Raw genomic sequence first — 9700 nt, forward strand, 5'->3', positions numbered from 1 at the left:
ACATCAGATCACAGAATGGAGAATGATTACATAATATCTCTCAAACCACTGATAATCATGACCTTGCCAAGTAGACACATAACCTTAACCATCACAGGACTCTTGCCCTGATGTTTACTGGCAGCTGGCTGATAATTGAAAATTGGCAGATTACTGTGTGGTTTTTCTGATTGCACCTCCAAGCTCATGCTTTTTTTTTGATAGCTTATGTTCTGCTGATCTCTCAACTATATTAAAAACCCTGAGAAGTGCTCATTGACTAGTGAGCCACCACTCAAGGGTATGTGACAGTGGCACCAGGACTTACTCATATTGTGTTGTTATTTGCTGTCGAATTGGCTTGGACTTATGTGACCCCATGGACAACAGAACTAAACACTGCCCAGTCACGTGCCATCTTCATGATTGTTTGCACGCTTGAGTCCACTTTGGGTGTCACTGTGTATTTTGAGTGCCTTCCAACCTAGGGGGCTCACCATCTAGCACTGTATTGGATGATATTCTGTTATGAACATTGGTTTTCATTGGCTAATTTTTGGAAATAGATTGTCAGGCTTTTCTTCCTAGCCTGTTTTATTGTGAAAGCTCTGCCGAAACCTTTCCACCATGGGTGACCCTGCTGGTGTTTGAAATTCTGGTGACATGGCTTCCAGCATCACAGCAACATGCCAGCCACCGCAGTATGACAAGCTGACATACGGGTCTTAAACATAGGAAGCTTCAAAAGTTTGTAAAGTGAATTCACTAATGCCACAGGATTTACTATGTTTTTACAGGGATAGTTATAAGTTGGAGTTGACTTGATGGCAAAGTTGTTTGTTTGTTTTTACAGGGATGGTGCATGAGATATAAATTATACAAAATTTACTTGTTCTGTTAAAGCAGGGTTCAGCAAACTTTATGTCAAAGTCCAAAGAGTCACTGTTTTAGGTTTTGCAGGCCACATACACTCTGTTTTACATTCTTTTTGTTTGTTTGTTTACAATTCTTTGATAATGTGAAAACCATTCTTGGCTTGTGGGCCTTACAAAAAGAGGCAGTAAGCAGAATTTGGCCGTGAACCATAGTTTATGACCTTAGTGTAAACACTAGATTTAATAAAGTAACCGGTCATAAAGAAGGCTAAAATACATGGTGATTTAGGCACTCAGCTCCCTTGGTTCTACAACCTTCTCTCCTTCGCCCTCCTCCCATTACCTCTATTCTAGAAGGAACCTGAAACACACAGTAGGATATAAAAGATTAACAACCACTAATGTGTTGTTCCTTCTAGGATAATTTTTACTCTTATAGGCCTGTAATAAACATTTTTTTTAAATGCCTGTGATATGCTAGGCGATGGAGTCCCTGAGTGGTGCAAATGGCTAATGTGCTCATTGCTAACTGAAAAGTTGGAGGTTCGAGTCCACCAGAGGTATCTCAGAAGAAAGGCCTAGCAATCTAGTTGTGAAAAATCGACCATTGAAAACCCTATGGAGCACAGTTCTACTCTGACACGTGGATTGTCATGAGTTGGAATCCACTCAACGGCAACTGGTCCGCCTGATCACTATCACTTGAAAAAAACATTACGTGAAGATAAGCAGTTCCTTCAGTTTTACTTCAATTACTTTTCTGATACAAATAATAACTTAATGCATAATTTTTTTGGTAATGGAGGACTTTTTTAGCTATAATTAATATATATACATATTTTTATTGTACTAGATGAAGGTTTACAGGACAAACTAGTTTCTTATTAAACAGTTAGTACACATATTGTTTTATGACATTGCTTAACAACCCCATGACATGTCAACACTCTCCCTTCTCAACCTTGGGTTCCCTATTACTAGCTTTCCTGTTCCCTCCTGCCTTCTAGTCCTTGCCCCAGGGTTGGAATGCCCCTTTAGTCTCATTTTGTTTTATGGGCCTCTCTAATCTTTGGCTGAAGGATGAGCCTCAGGAGTGACTTCAATACTGTGCTGAAAGGTGTCCAGGGGTCATACTCTCAGGGTTTCTCTGGTCTCTGTCAGGTCAGCAAGTCTGGTCTTCCTTTTTGAGTTTGAATTTTATTCTACATTTTTCTCCAGCTGTGTCCAGGACCCTCTATTGTGATCCTTGTCAGAGCAGTCAATGGTGGTAGTGGAGGGCTTTTTTTTTTGGAAAGTTTATTGTGCTTTAGGTGAAAGTTTACAGCTCAAGTTAATTTCTGACTCAGAAATTGGTATACACATTGTTTTATGACATTGGTTGCAATCCCTGCAATGTGTCAGCACCCTCCCTCTTTCCATCCCTAGTTCCCTGTGTCCATTCATTCAGTTCCTGTCCCTTCCTGCCTCCTTGTCTTGCTTTTGGACAGGAGCTGACCATTTGTCTTGTATATTTGGTTGAATTAAGAAGCATGTTCCTCACATGTGTTATTTTTGTTTTATAGGCCTGTCTAATATTTGTCTGAAAAGTGGGCTTCAGGAATGGCTTCAGTTCTGAGCTTAATGTATAATTTAATGCTTTTATCCAGTTATTATTTATTTATTTATTGAGTGAGTCATGTGTGAGAGTGACTTCTTGTACAAAAAGACTGTTTAGGGGCTGTTTTAAAAAATTAACATTCGATCTCATTAAAACTAAATTACTCTTAAAGCTTTTAAGTTTACAAATTTAATTTGTTTATACAGTCAATTTTTGATGAACACTTCTAAACTTTAAAAGTAAAATTTTTCACTGCATTTCTTAATGAGATGGATTAGAACTCTTTAGAATTTGTTTCATATATCCATAAATGAATATTACTTAAGGCTAGAATGGGTTAAAAGTTAGCAGTAAATTGGAACTCTTGTCCTGCTGGTGGGATACAAAATGATATGACACTTCCTTAAAAAGCTAGAAATAGAAATACCATATGATCCAGCAATCCCACTCCTAGAAATAAATCCTAGAGAAATAAGAGCTGTCACACGAATAGATACAGGCACAGCCATGATCATTGCAGCGTTATTCACAATAGCAAAAGGATGGAAACAACCTAAGTGCCCATCAACAGATAAATGGATAAACAAGCTATGTTACATACACACAATGTAACACTATGCAACTATAAAGAACAATGATGAATCCATGAAACATCTCATAACATGGATGAATCTGGAGGGCACTATGCCGAGTGAAATAAGTCAATCACTAAAAAAGGACAAATGCTGTATGAGACCACATTACAAAAACATATGGAAATGTTTCCACACAGAAAGAAATAATCTTTGATGGTCAAGAGAGAGGGGAGAGGTGGGGAGGGAAAAACACTAACTAGACAACAGATAAGTGGTAACTTTGGTGAAGGGTAAGACAGTACACAACGCTGGGAAAGTCAACACAGCTTGACCAGGACAAAATCACAGAAGCTTCACAGACACATATAATACCCCGAGGGACCAAGCTACTGGGCTGAGAGCTAGGGACCATGGTCTTGGAGGACATCTAGCTCAACTGGCATAACATAGCCTATAATGAAAATGTTCTATATCTGACTGTGGTGAACAGCGTCTGGAGTCTTAAAGGCCTGTGAGTGGCCATTTACTGGTCCCATCCTGGTTGGAACAAAGGAGAATGAAGAAAATCAAAGGCACAAGTGAAAGATTAGTCCAAAGGACTAATGGTCCACAACTACCACAACCTTTATCAGACTGAGGCCAAAACAACTAGATGGTGCCCAGTTACCACCACCGACTGCTCAGACAGGGATCACGATAGAGGGTCCTGGACAGAGTGGGAGAAAAATGTAAAATAAAATTCAAATTCATACACACACACACACAAAAGATTAGGCTTGCTGGTCTTACAGAGACTGAAGAAACCCTTTAACTCAGTACTGAAGTCACTCCTGAGGTTCACCCTTCAGCCAAAGATTAGACAGGTCTATGTTTTTGTTGTTGTTAGGTGCCATCAAGTCGGACTCACAGCAAACCTATGCACAACAGAACGAAACACTGCCCAGTCCTGTGCCATCCTTACAATCGTTCTCATGCTCGAGCTCATTGTTGCAGCCACTGTGTCAATCCACCTCTTTGAGGGTCTTCCTCTTTTCCACTGACCCTGTACTCTGCCAAGCATGATGTCCTTCTCCAGAGACTGATCCCTCCTGACAACATGTCCAAAGTATGTAAGATGCAGCCTTGCCATCCCTGTTTCTAAGGAGCATTCTGGTTGTACTTCTTCCAAGACAGATTTGTTCGTTCTTTTGGCACTCCAAGGTATATTCAATATTCTCCACCAACACCACAATTCAAAGGCATCAGTTCTTCAGTCTTCCTTATTCATCATCCAGCTTTCACATGCATACGATGCAACTGAAAATACCATGGCTTGGGTCAGGCACACCTTACTCTTCAAGGTGACATCTTTGGTTTTCAACACTATAAAGAGATCCTTTGCAGCAGATTTGCCCAATGCAATGCATCACTTGATTTCTTGACTGTTGCTTCCATGGCTGTTGATTGTGGATCCAAGTAAAATGAAGTCCTTGACAACTTCAAACTTTTTTCCGTTTATCATGATGTTGCTCATTGGTCCAGTTGTGAGGACTTTTGTTTTCTTTATGCTGAGGTGCAATCCATACTGAAGGTTGTGGTCTTTGACCTTCATTAGTAAGTGCTTCAAGTCCTTTTCACTTTCAGCAATCAAGTTTGTGCCATCTGTATAATGCAGGTTGTTAATGAGTCTTCCTCCAATCCTGATGCCCTGTTCTTCATATAGTCCAGCTTCTCATATTATTTGCTAAGCGTACAGATTGAAGAGGTATGGTGAAAGGAAACAACCTTGACACACACCTTTCCTGACTTTAAACCACTCAGTATCCTCTTGTTCTGCCTGAACAACTGCCTCTTGATCTATGTAAAGGTTCTTTGAAAGGATCAACAAAAGCAACAAACCACAGGCCAAACTGACCAAAGAAAAACAGGATAGAAAGCAACTAACCCAAATAAGAAATGAAATGGGGGACATTACAACAGACTGAAATAAAAAGAATCGTAACAGAGTACTATGAAAAACTACATTCCAACAAATTTGAAAACTTAGAGGAAATGGACAAATTTCTAGAAACGCACTACCTACATAAACTGACACAAACTGAGGTAGAAAATCTGAACAGACCCATAACAAGAGAAGAGATTGAAAACGTAAAAAAAAAAAAAAAAAAAAAAAAAAAAAAACTCCCAAGAAAAAAGAAACTCCTGGCCCAGATGGCTTCACTGGAGAATTCTACCAAATATTCAGAGAAGAGCTCCAAATACATTCTCTAAAACCAGCATAATCCTGATACCAAAACCAGGCAAAGGTACCACAAAAAAAGAAAGTTATAGACCAAGATCATTCATGAATATAGATGCTAAAATTCTCAACAAAACTCTAACTGATAGAATTCAGCATCATATCAAAAAAAATAATACACCACAACCAAGTGGGATTCATACCAGGTATGCAAGAATGGTTCAACATTAGAAAATCAGTCAGTATAATCCACCAGGTAAAGAAAACAATCACATGATCATCTCAAATGACACAGAAAAGGCACTTGATTAAGTCCAATACCCATTCCTGATTTAAAAAAAAAAAAAAAAAACTCTCAATAAAATAGGAATAGAAGAGAAATTCCTCAACATAATAAGGGGCATCTATACAAAACCAACAGCCAACATCATTCTCAGTGGAAAGAGGCTGAAAACATTCCTCCTGAGAATAGGAACAAGACAAGAATGCCCTTTATCACTCCTATTTAACACTGTATTGGAAGTCCTAGCCAGAGCAATAAGGCAAGAAAAAGAAATAAAAGCCATCCAAATTGGTAAGAAAGAAGTAAAACTGTCCCTTTTCGCAGAGGATATGTTACTATATGTAGAGAACCCAAAAGACTCCATAAGAAAACTACTGGAAATAATAGAAAGATTCGCCACAGTAGTAGGGTACAAGATAAACATAAAAATCAGTTGGATTCCTACACACCAATAAAGAGAACTATGAAAAGGAAATCAGGAAAACAATATCATATATAATAGAAGGTAAAAAAATAAAATACTAGGGGATAAATCTAACCAGGGACATAAAGATCTATACAAAGAAAACCACAAAACACTACTTTGAGAAACCAAAAGAGGCCTACATAAACGGAAAAACATACCATGCTCATGGATAGGTAGACTCAACATTGTTAAAATGTCAATTCTACCCAAAGTAGTCTACAAATACAATGCAATCTCTATCCAAATACCAACATCATTCTTTAACCAGATGGAAAAACCAATCATTAACTTAATATGGAAAGGAAAGAGGCCCTGGATAAGAAAGCACTATTGAAGAAGAAGAAAGTAGCAGGCCTTGCACTATCTGACCTCAGAACCTACTTATGGTACCCAAAACAGCTTGGTACTGGTGAATGACAGACACGTTGACAAATAAGAACCCGGATGTAAATCCATCCACCTGTGGTCACCTGATCTTCGGCAAAGGCCCAAATTCCATTAAGTAGGGAAAAGACAGTCTTTTTAACAAATGGTGCTGGCAAAACTGGATGTCCATCTGTAAAAAATGACACAGAACCCGTACCTCACACCATACACAAAAACTAATTCAAAGTGGATCAAAGACCTAAATATAAAACCAAAAACTAAAGATCATAGAAGAAAAAATAGGGTCGGCATAAATATGATACAAACCATAACTCACAATACACAAACACCAGAAGATAAGCTAGATAACTGTAATCTTCTAAAAATTAAACACTTATGCTCATCAAAAGACTTCACCAAAAGGGTAAAAAGAGAACCTACAAACTGGGGGAAAAAAATTGGCTATGACATATCCAACAAAGATCTAACCTCTAAAATCTACAGGAAAATTCAACACCTGTACAACAAAAAGACAAATAATCCAACTAAAAAAATGGGCAAAGGGTATGAACAGATACTTCACCAAAGAAGACATTAAGGCGGCTGGCTAACAGACACTTAAGGAAATGGTCTAGATCACTAGCCATTAGAGAAATGCAAATCAAAACTACGATGAGATACTGTCTCACCCCGACATTAGTGGCATTAATTAAAAAAAATAAAATAAAACAGAAAATAACACATGTTAGAGAGGCTGCAGGGAGCTTGGAACTCTTATGCACTGCTAATGGGGACGCAAAATGGCACAGCTATTTTGGAAAATGATACGGCACTTCCTCAAAAAGCGAGAAACAGAAATACCACAAGATCCAGTAATCCTGCTCCTAGAAATATATCCTAGAGAAAAAAGAGCAGCCACACGAATGGACACAGGCCCAACCATGTTCACTGCAGCATTATTCACAATAGCAAAAAGGTGGAAAAAACCTAAGTGCCCATCAACATATGAATGGCTGAACAAAGCATGGCACATACGCACAGTGGAATACTATGCAATGACGAACAACAATGATGAATCCTTGAAACATCTCACATCGATGAATGTGGAGCACATTATGCTGAGCTTAATAAGTCGATCACAAAAGGACAAATACAGTATGAGACCACTGTTATAAAAACACATGAAAATGTTTCCACACAGAAAGAAACAATCTTTGATGGTTACGGGGTGGGGGGGGGGGACACTAACTAGACAATAGATACGTTGTAACTTTGGTGAAGGGTAAGACAGTACACAATACGGGGGAAGTCAGCCCAACTTGACCAAGATAAGGTCATGAAAGCTTTGCAGACTCATGCAAACTCCCTGAGAGACCAAATTACTGGGCTGAGGGCTGAGGACCATGGGCTCGGGGGACATCTAGCCCAAATGGCATAACATAGTTTATAAAGAAAATGTTCTACATCCTACTTTGGTGAGTAGTATCTGGGTTCCTAAAAGCTTGTGAGCAGTTGTCTAAGGTATTCCACCGGTCCCACCCCATTTGGAGCAAGGGAGATGAAAACCAAAGACACATGGGAAAGATCAGTCCAAAGGACTAATGGACCACAACTACCAAAACCTCTATCAGACAGTGTCCAGCACAACTAGATGGTGCCCAGCTCCTACCGATTGCTCTGACAGGGATCACGATTGCAGTCCTGGACAGAGCTGGAGAAAAATGTAGAACAAAATCCAAATTGACACACACAAAAAGACCAGACTCACTGGTCTCCCAGAGACTGAAGAAGCCCCGAGAGTATGACTCCCGGACATCCTTTTTACTCAGTACTGAAGTCACTCCTGAGGTTCACCCTTCAGTGAAAGATTAGACAGGCCCATAAAACAAACAATAATATAGGTAGCTCAACCGTATATATGAGGCTAATGGGCATACCCCCCGCCCCACCAGGAGCAAGGACAAGAAGGCAGGAGAGGACAGGAAAGCTGGACGAATGGAAATGGAAAATCCAAGGTCAAGAAAGGGAAAGGGTTGACACATTGTGAAGTTGGCAACTAATGTCACAAAACAATATGTGTATTAGTTGCTTAGTGAGAAAATAATTTGCTCTGTAAACCTTCATTTAAAGCACAATTAAAAAAAAAAGAAAAAAAAAAAGCCAGAAATCCAAAAAAAAAAAAGAACCCAGCTAAAATCATGTAGACTTCTCAGACTTTCTTTGTTCCTCTCTGACTGTATTAACCCCAGTGCTGCCACATTTATTTGGAACACGTGGTTTAGGCTATGTGTTCCCCAATTTGTGAATTGTTGATCAAATAATAAAAATACATTGAGTCGATTCCGACTCATAGTGACCCTATAGGACAGAGTGGAACTGCCCTATAGGGTTTCCAAGGAGTGCCTGGTGGATTTGAACTGCCAACATTTTGGTTAGCAGCTGTAAACCACTGTGCCTCTAGGGCTCTGACTGAATAATAAATCTGTATTGTTTTTAACTTTGTTTCTATTCTCAGAAACCCTTGTAGAGTTACAACACCTTTTTAAAGCTTAGATGAGTATCTTGCCCTTTGTTTTGATTGGTTAATCACATTTGATTTTCCTTTGTATTTAGGAAGGTTGGTCACTGAATGCTAATCCTTGTGCTGGTAAGTGTTGCCAACTCATGCTGATAAGGAAAACGTGTGCAAGTTTGGATTCTGTGTAAAACTGTTGTTTTCTGTAAATGTTGGCTCTTGGCCCAGGGAAGCCATTTTAACTCTTGCCTCTATAAAAATGTTAACACCTTGTGACAAAAATCAATGAGTGTGGTTGTTCCCACAAGTCTGAAGAAACATAAAACATTAGCTATCATTATTATGTGTTTCTTTTACTTAAAGGTATTGCATTGATCTGTTGGAAGTAAATGTGGACACTTTTCCTTGTGTCTTGAAATTGTGTAAAATACACTGCTAAAACCCAGCTAATGAGAGCGCTGCCAAGGGCTTCCCCAGGGTGAAAATGCAGAGAGCATGCCAGGGGCTAGCATCATGCTTTTTGCAAACACTGAGTGTCCTACTTTTACTATAGTCAGACAGCTAGGTGAGGTCACGACCTTGCCAAAAGTTGTCACCTGGATAGGATCAGGCACGGCGTGGTTAGAGTGGAACACTGTTCTGGCTCGAACCCTCTCCGCAACCCGTGTAACTGCATATGTGACATCCCAGCACAGACCGAAATGTCTTCACAGAAACGTACAGAAGACCTGTGAGGACAGGAGGGCTGCTGTGGGTCCTGTGCCTGGAGTCAAGGAGCTGTGCCCAGTATTGTGAATTGTTCCTTTGCCTGAAATGTCCCCCAGTA

The sequence above is a fragment of the Loxodonta africana genome, chromosome 2 (assembly GCF_030014295.1).
Source record: "Loxodonta africana isolate mLoxAfr1 chromosome 2, mLoxAfr1.hap2, whole genome shotgun sequence".
NCBI classification, from domain to species: Eukaryota; Metazoa; Chordata; class Mammalia; order Proboscidea; family Elephantidae; genus Loxodonta; species Loxodonta africana.